Source organism: Marmota monax, unplaced genomic scaffold (genome assembly GCF_021218885.2).
Source record: "Marmota monax isolate L192 unplaced genomic scaffold, Marmota_monax_Labrador192_F-V1.1 WCK01_AAM20220418_F8-fsc00030, whole genome shotgun sequence".
Lineage (NCBI taxonomy): Eukaryota > Metazoa > Chordata > Mammalia > Rodentia > Sciuridae > Marmota > Marmota monax.
Window position 1 is genome coordinate 9,920,378 of NW_026691988.1, and position 10,058 is coordinate 9,930,435.

The following is a 10,058-nucleotide window of genomic DNA, read 5'->3' on the forward strand; positions in this document are numbered from 1 at the left end:
AACAGAAGCTGCTAAGACAGAAAAGCAACGAGAAAAAGAAACTGAAAAAAAGAAAAAGAAAAAAGAAACAACATCCAAGAACTGTGGGACAACTACAAATGAATTAACATAAACACTAATGAGATGCTATAAGGAGAAAGGAGGAAGGAACAGAAGAAATATTTTCCCAGATTAATGCCAGACACCAAACCACAGATCCAGGAGGCTCAGAACATCACACAAGATAACTACCCCAAAGACAGAGCAAGTCACATCATATTCAACTGCAGAAGATCAAAATTAAATAAAAATTCTTAAAAGAAGCCAGAGGAAAAAAACGTCCTACCTGCAGAAGAACAAAGAGTTACATCTGACTTCTTAGGAATATGGAAGCAGGTGGAAGGAATGAAATATTTGAAGTGTTAAGAGGAAAAAAAGCCCATCAATCTGGGCACAATGGCACACACCTGTAATCCCAGTGACTCGGGAGACCGAGGCAGGAGGATCTGAGGCCTCAGCAATTTAGCTAGGCCCTCAGCTACTTAGCAAGACCCTGTCTCAAAATAAAAAATAAATAAATAAATAAAAAGTGGTTCAGTGGTTAAGTGCCCCCGGGTTTAATCCCTGATACCAAAAAACATTTTTTAATTAAAAATTGAAAATGAGATAAAAAAAATCAAAGCCCACCAACCTTGAATTCTATATCCTGCACAATTATTCTTTAAAGGTGAAGGAAAAAAATAAAGACATTTCAGACACAATTTTTTAAGGATATTTGTTGTCAATCAACCTGCCTGGCAAGAAATGTTAAAAGAAGTTCTTCAGAAAAAGAAAGAGGATTAGAGAAGCAAAAATGAAGGCCAAATAAAATCTGTTATTTTTTTATTCTTAATTTATCTAGCAGATACATTTCTGTCTAAAATAACAACAGCTACAATGTCATGCTTTTATTTGTTTGTTTGTTTGCAGTGCTGGGGAATGAACCCAGGGCTTCACCCATGCTAGGCAAGCACTCTGCCACAGAGCTACATTCTCAGCTCTGAACTATAAAATCCTATGAAAGAAATCAAAGAAGATCTAAAGAAATGAAGAAATGTTTCAGGTTCAAGAATAGGAAAACTCAACAGCGTTTACATGTCGGTTCTTCCTAACTTGATCTACAAAAGGACTTAACCTCATCAAAATTCAGCCAACTTATTTTGTGAATATCAAGAAGCTGTAAAATTTATATGGAGATGCAAAAGACCCCAAATAGCCAACACAATATCGAAGGAGAAGAGCAAAGTCAGAGTGCTGATTCAGGAACAGAATAGAAATTCCAGAAATAGACTCACACAAACAGAGTCCATTGATATTTTACAAAAAATCAGAGGCAATACAATGGAAAAAAGTCTTTTCAACATATAGTGTTGGAACTACTAGATTTCCACATGCAAAATTAAAATAAAATAAATCTAGATACAGACCTTACATCCTTCACAAAAATTAATCCAAAATAGATCACACCTAAAGGTAAAATGCAAAACCAGAAAACTTTCTCAAAGGTACATAGAAAATCCAGATGACCTTGAGTGTGACTTTTTAGATATAACACCAAAAGCACAATCCATGAAAAAAACAATTGATACACTGGATTTTGTTCAAATAAAAACTTGTGCGCTGAGAAAGATGCTGCCAAAAGAATGATAAGACAAGCCATGGACTGGGAGAAAATACTTCAAAGGACATAAAGGAGTGTCGTATACAAAGCACTCTTAACATCCTTCAATAAGGGGTAGAGAGCTTACCTAGCACCGCAAGGCCCTGGTTCCATCTTCAGCACCACATATAAATAAATAAATAAAATAAAAGTATTGTGTCCAACAAAACTAAAACAATAAATATTCCAAAAAATGCTACAATAAGAAGATGAATAACCAACCCAATTCAAAAATGGGCAAAAAGTCTGAGTGCAGTATGCGCACCCATAATCTCAGTGACTCTGGAAGACTGAGACTCAGCAACTTAGACTCTGTCTTAAAAACAAACGGTACTAGGGATGTGGCTCAGTGGTAAAACACCCCTGGATTCAATGCCCAGTACCCCCCCCAAAAGGGGGGAGGGGGAGGGAGAAAACCTGAATAGACACTTCCTAAGAAGAAATTCACAGAAATTGAAAACTTATGTCATGCATACACATATTTTATTCATAACTGCCAAAACTTAGAAGCAATCAAGATAGGTGAATGGATAAACTGTAATACATCCAGATAATAAAATGTATTATTGAGCATGCAACACAAAAGGGCAGTCAAACCATGTAAAGTCATAGAAGAAATTTTAATGTGTAATATCAAGAAGAAAAAAAAAGCAATCCCAAACCATACTGTATGATTCCAACTATCTGACATTCTAGAAAAGGTCAAACTATGGAGATAATAAAAAGATCAGCAGTTGTCAAAGTTTGAGGAAAAGAGAGGATGAATATGCTGAATACAAAGGTTTTTAAGGCAGTGAAACTATTAGGTGGATACATGTCACTAATACAATTTGTCTAAACCCATAAAGTATGTAACACCCAGAGTGAACACTAAGGTCAACTATATACTTTGGGTGATGGTGATGTGTTGACACAGGTTCATCTGTTGTAACAAAGAGTCCACTGTGGTATGAGCTGCTGCTGGGGACAGGTGCCAGATGTGTGGACACAGGTGGTATTATGGAGACTCTATACCTGCCACTCAATTTTGCTCTGAGCTTAAAACAGGTCTAAAAAACAAAATCTTTAAAAAGGCAGGGGCGTGGATAATAGGTTATTTTAAAAGAAATTACTTTCTAATCATTTCTATAGCAATAAGTCATGTATTCATTTTATTTGTGTGTGCATACACACTCATCTATGTGTATAGACACACATGGAATACATTCATTATACATATAATACACTAAGATATTGTTTTTAAAAAGCAATACTACATATACCTTTAAATATTATGTGTATCAAGAGCTAAATTTCTTTTTTTAAAAATATTTTTAGTTGTAGATGGACACATGCTTTATTTTGTTTATTTATTTTATGTGGATCGAACCCAGGGCCTCACACATACTAGAGAAGTGCTCTACCACTGAGCTACAATCCCAGCCCCAAGAGCTAAATTTCTTCTCAAATTATTTCTAGGTAACTCACATATAGTATTTTTCACTCCTTCAATATTAGACTCAGGCGACATAAGTATCAAAAACCAGTGGAGCCCTCCAGTGTCCTCACCAGCATTACAGACTCTGCAGTACACTGTTAAAAAAGATCCCCTTGTTCTCTAATTCTTCAAAGTTCCTGGAAGTTTTGAAGGACCAATATTAGTATCTCCTTCAACTGAATTCTGAGCAAGGTGAGAAAAAATTAAATAGTCTGATTACAAGCATTGAATCTCCTTGGTCCTAAACTATTCATTATTTATTTATTCCTTTGTCATATTAATAGGACTTGCCTCGGAGGGTTGTTGGGAGGATTTAATATTAAAACACATGTCTGTTGAAGGGCATCTGGGTTGGTTCCACAGTCTTGCATTTATACACAATGGAGTATTACTCTGCATTAAAAAATGACAAAATCATAGAATTTGCAGGGAAATGGATGGCATTAGAGCAGATTATGCTAAGTGAAGCTAGCCAATCCCTAAAAAACAAATGCCAAATGTCTTCTTTGATATAAGGAGAGTAACTAAGAACAGAGTAGGGACGAAGAACATGAGAAGAAGATTAACATTAAACAGAGATGAGAGGTGGGAGGGAAAGGGAGAGAAAAGGGAAATTGCATGGAAATGGAAGGAGACCCTCAGGGTTATACAAAAGAACATACAAGAGGAAATGAGGGGAAAGGGAAAAATAATACAAGGGGGAGAAATGAATGACAGTAGAGGGGGTAGAGAGAGAAGAGGGGAGGGGAGGGGAGGGGGGATAGTAGAGGATAGGAAAGGTAGCAGAACACAACAGACACTAGTATGGCAATATGTAAATCAATGGATGTGTAATTGATGTGATTCTGCAATCTGTATATGGGCTAAAAATGGGAGTTCATAACCCACTTGAAGCAAAGTGTGAAATATGATATATCAAGAACTATGTAATGTTTTGAACAACCAACAATAAAAAAAAAAAAAACACATGTCTGCCCTAAGGGCACACAAAGTGTTACTTCCTCTCTGTATTTATCATTACACGTCTTTTCTCTCTCTCTCTCTCTCAACCAGGACATCTAAATTTCTTGTGGTAGGATGGGGTCGATAAGGCATACCAGATACCACACGCCAGAGCTCTCCTTACTTTTCTGGAACCATGAAAATGTTTTAATTTCTTTTAAAATTAGAAGGAAAACAATGCACTTTTCAGGCTAAAAATTACATTCATCTTTGTATCAACACAGTCACAAAGTATAATCTGCACATTTTATAATTTTAGTATGGAGGGAGGGAGCCACCAACACAAAGTGGACCCACAACAGTCATGATATAGCCCTGGGAGGGAGACTATTCTGATCTAATGCAGGCAAACTTCAGGCAAGGAATTGCTTTCAGAGGAAATAAGAATACATTTCTCTCCCCTACACTTGAACAATCGTTCTCCCCACATCTTTGCTCCCTCCCTTGCTCCCATTTTGATCATGTCACCATAACAAAAAGTGAATAAGAGATAAGTTTTCTTCCATTGGCAGAATGTATAAGGAATATGACACTTGTGTGTTCAGTGGCCAGGGGACAAGGCAAGTTCAGTAAACTGATGTCAGATCTTAATGAAATTGCCCAGACTTCTTATTCCAAAAGGACTGTACTGGGGCTGGAGTGTAGCTCATGGGTAGAGCATTGACTAACATAATGGCAACATACAGAGGCATTGCTTTGATTGTCCTATCCTTCAAGGGACAGTCTAAAGAAACTTCAGCTATGAAAGCAACAAAAATGGATTCCCATCTGTCTATACTCATCCCTCAAGTTCTCATACCTGGAGAAGCTAATGTCAACTTACCATGAGACAATCAATTTGAAAATAAATTATGAACCTGAAGGGGGGGCAAAGCTCATCTTCCTGATTCTTAAATAAATAAGCATCACAACCAAACTATTTACATAATGCATTTAAATATGAATTTATGTGCATATTAATTAATGAGTAGAGAATGTAAATATTAAAAAATAATATATACTATATGTTAATTAAATCATCTTTCTTAAGTGTAAATACAAGTATCTAGAGAGTCAATCCCAAAGGTCATTAAAGACATAATACTTGGAGACCCTTAATCAGATCCAACTGGACAGGGACCGTCATCTAAATCAGTGTTTTTCAAAGCATGGTCCATGAGCTAGTACTGACTCACAAACTCCTCACTATTTGTTACCAGTCTAAGATAAGATAATTAGAGCAATGGAGAATGTTTAGAGACATTTATAGCAACTTAACCTTTTTACAAAATCCATGCTTGTGATCAGAAGACACATATTGCTGCTTTTTGGTCTACACCAATTAAATTGCTATAAAACTTGTGGATGAAGAAGCACATAGCATGAGCTGCAAATAGCTTTGTGTGTAACTAGAATCACTAGTTGGTTTATGAGGAACTAGAAAAAATTTTAAAGTTATTAAATGGTCTTTTATTGAAGATAGTTTGAGAAGCACTCACACAGAAGAGGAAAGGTCCAAGGCATTACGGCCAAACATTTTCTCCATCTTGGAGTCAATTTTAATCACTGGTTATCTCTTTCGTGCCTGGATCTCATTCTGTTCATATAAATCCAAACAAATTCAGGCATTGAATTACCTGGGGAGACCATAATGCAGGCTGAGAATGGGCTGGTTCACAAGTATCTTCAAGACTGGTGCTCATCTTCCAGGAAGTGGGGACAAGGCACAGCTGTAACAACTCTGTTCTAAAACAGTCATCAGGGAATCAATCCCAGTTTCTGCCAATTCTTTTTACATGATTTTTCTTGTTTATTGAAGTCTGTTTATTCTCAACAGATACTTTTTTTTCCTCCCAGCAAACACAGCAGGCAGAAATATGCAGAACAAATCAATTTATTGTCTAAATAATGGTCCAGAGTATGGGAACACAAGCCAATTCTTTAATTTGTCCTAATTAAGAAGTAGCAATAATAACTCAACAGTAACAATGAGAACCCTGGGTAAAGAGTTTAAGAGAACACCTTTGCTACTCTAAGATTTTAGAAAATGATCTTTAATCAAATGATATATTAGAAACATGTTCCTTTAGATGCATCAAAGGTTTTGTTTTCTTTTTAAAGTGCTTTTGCAAATGTGCACTGTCTGGCTGTGATATATTTGGTCATCTACTTTTACTCCAAAGTGTGAGCCCTTTAAAATCAATATGGATGTCTTCTTTTTACATAAACACCTACCACAGTCTCAGAAGTTGTATCAAGTTTCGTTCTGATTAAAATTGATGCTTTAATTTTTAAAGGCATTTCCAGTTTTAGACTTTAGCTTTTTTATCTAGCTCTCCACAATTCCATAAATGTCTCTTCATTTTCCGTGGCACATTAGGAAGGTAGTTTGTTCACAGGTGCTCCTAAAAACACTCAATCACTATCCACGTGTCTGGTAAATTCTATGATGGGCATTCATTCAACATTTATCAAGCAATTACGGATCTATCAGGCACTGAGCAACATGCTCAGTGTAAAAAGGGGCTTCCTGGGTTGTTTGGGGTCTAAATAATAGATGAGAATTATATTTCTCATCAAAACTAAAGGAGAAGCCAACCAAAAGAAACTATTATATTTCATGTTAGAATAGCAATCTACAGTTATCATATTTGAGACAGCTGAAACCATAAAATTGGTAATTATAATGTGGGTGCAAGAATGGCCCCAGAATAAAAGATGACTTGACAGTAAGACATGTAAAGGTCAGGACCAAATTTATATATATATATATATATATATATATATATATATATATATATATATATATATATGGTTCTAATTCAGGATCAAATTTTATTAATTGCTATAATAATCCCCCAACACCTAGTACAGTCCTTGCCAGAGTAAATACTCTTTGAGTTACTATTTCTAAAAAACAAATCACCCTAAACTTTGTGTCATTAAAAAAAATGATTATCTATCTTACCTTCACAGATTGCAAGGGTACTGCAGGGACAGCTTGTATCTGCTCATGATCTCTGAGCCTCAGCTAAGAAGACTCAGGAGGTCTGGAGGTGACTCAATGGCAGGAGGCTGGAGTCATTTGAAAAGGTGCTCACTCACAGGTGTGACGGCTGATGCCAGCTGTGCTTGGGGACCTCAGCGAGGAACCCACACGTGTCTTCCATGGAGCTACATGTCTTCCCTTTAGCAGGCTCTTGGATTCCAAAGAGACCTGGTGAAGGCCTTTAATAATCTAGCCTCAGAAAGAAGTCACCCAATATTACTTCCACCATCACCGTGAGCCAGTTATAAAGAAACAGAACACAGACCTCCACCTGTCAGCAGGAGACATGTCAAAGTCCTGTTTTAAAAACAATGCACTGGATGGGAAATAACACTGCAGTCGTCTTTGGGAAATAAAATCTTCCACAAGTATGGAAAAAAGAATCAATGAGTGACTAATGATATTATAAACTGCTTTCTCAAGTATTTTGAATTCTCCTTTGAGAACTTCCACATTCCCTTGAGGCTAGTCAGGGCTGGGGGATTTGCCTTGGCCAATAAAATATGGTTGGGAGCAACTTACAGAACTTATTGCAAGAGCATTTTATAGTTGATCCTCATTATTCACAGATTCTGTATCTGTAAACTTGTGTACTTACTAAATATATTTGTAGCTCCACAATCAATACTCAGAGAACTTTCTGTCACTCAAAGACACACACAGCAGCAGCAAAACAAAGCTTTCTTGCACTTTAGGAACACTGGGCAACACTTTGGCACTGCACCTGGGGATGATGTTAAGCAGTGAGATCACCAACAAAAAGCACAAGAATGAGAAAAATGTGGCACTAATTTGACTGTGAAAATGGACATTGTTTAGAGTATGAGAGCCAAATAAGGAGACAGGCCTCTGCGTCTTGTGACTCTACCTGGAAATCCATGCACTGGCCAACACAAATGTTTTGTGTTAGATAAGCTTCATTCAGGCACGAGTTACAACGTTGGATATGGGTTCAATGGCAGTGAATCAACAACATATGTTAAATAAGACATCTTTGTACAGAAACACACATAAATTGTGTCTATATTAGTTAATAAAAATATCACCACCAGAGGTTCACAGGACTCTTAAGTCTATATCTCCCTTAAAAGCAACATTTCTGGATTCACTGATTCAGTGCTTTCAGTGTGGAATAAGGAGCATCGGTAATGGCTGCTGAAAGATACCTGGGTGCTCTTTTTCCAGCTGCAGCGACCACAGGGACTCCATTGTCATAAAGTGCCATGCTGCATCACCTGAAAAGGGCTGTCCTGTAGAATCCATCAGACCCTCTGAGGACTCTGAAGACTTAAAGGATAAAGGACAAAAAGGATTTTTTTTGGCAGGAGCTGTTGCTTACAGCCAATGAGATTTCAGGTTGGTTCCATAGTATAACTTGGTCTTTTCTGACTAACACAGCCATTTTTTTAAAACTTTTTGAAGTTGTAGATGGATAGCATGACTTTATTTGTTTATTTTTATGTGGTGCTGAGGATCAAACCCAGTACCTCACATGTGCTAGGCTAGTGCTCTGTCACTGAGCTACAATCCCAGCCCTTAACACAGCCATTTAATATCTATTCCTAAAATGTTGTCTATTAATTGTCCATGTGAATTACTGAAAAAAAAAGTAAAAAAGAAGTATTTAGGTAATTGGGCAACTCCCCACCCTCAGCCTCTACTTGATGAACTTTGAAAATAGAACTCGTCTCTAAATTTTTGTAAAGCGGAAGTATAATATCAGCTTCATAGTGTCACGTAAACATGAGTTATATATGAGTTAACAGAACAATTTAACCATAATCTAGCCACAAGAAACCTAACTCAATTATTTGAAATAGGGATATGAAACTTGAACCTTCTATATTTTGTTTAATTTATTCTAACAAAACCCCATTAATTTGAAATAAATTCCTTTCTTTCCTTCTTCTGTTCTTTTTAGGTGACTAATTACCACCGTTAGATATTTAATCAGATATTTGCTGTTATCTTCATTAATTGTATATCCCACATCTATTTTTAAAAATGTCTCCAAAATTAGCCTGTTTTTCTACAAATACAATGTTCTTGCCTAAAAAACGATACAAATAACTATAAAAGATAGTCTTCAGATTAAAAGAAAATCAAACTTCTTAACCAATAATTATAAATTACTTCCTTTTTCTCTTAAAAAATCCTACAATAAAGTATAATTACATTCTCAATTTCTCAACATTGCAAAGTCACCTAAGCAATGGATCACATCTGTTACATAATTAAAAATAGACAGACTATTTTTAAAATAAGTCAAAATTTATTATTGAGGCTTCACTAAATAATTCAAGCTTGGCTCTGCATAATGATAGATTTGATATAACCACTAGAAAGTGTCATGTGTTCCTAGGCCACCAGACAGTTGTTTGGGCAGGGAAGGGCAAGGAAAAGAGAGGAAGGACATCAATTGTTTTAATAGCACTCTTCCAAGACTAGGGCTGTAGCTTTGTGGCGCAGAACTTGCCTAACAAGTGTGAGGTCCTGGGTTCAACCCCAGTACCCCTCCCCGCCACACACACACATGGCCCACATAATGGGACATTTTCCAGCACTAAGAAGGACTAAAGTAGTGGTACAGGTATAGTATGTGTCAATCTTGAAAACACTACTTTTTTCACTAAGAAGTTGGTCACAAAATATTACATATTATATGATTCCATTTATATGAAATGTACAGATTAGTCAGAACTATAGAGACAGAAAGTAGAGTGGTGGATACTGGAGTTTGGATGGGAGGAGAGATGGAGAGCAACTGCCCAGCTGTATGGGATTTTTTTGTTTTAATGAATATTCTAGATTCATTGCAGGGGCATGATGGGTAAGGAGGAACTGGTTACATACCTGAGTAAAATACCCTCCAC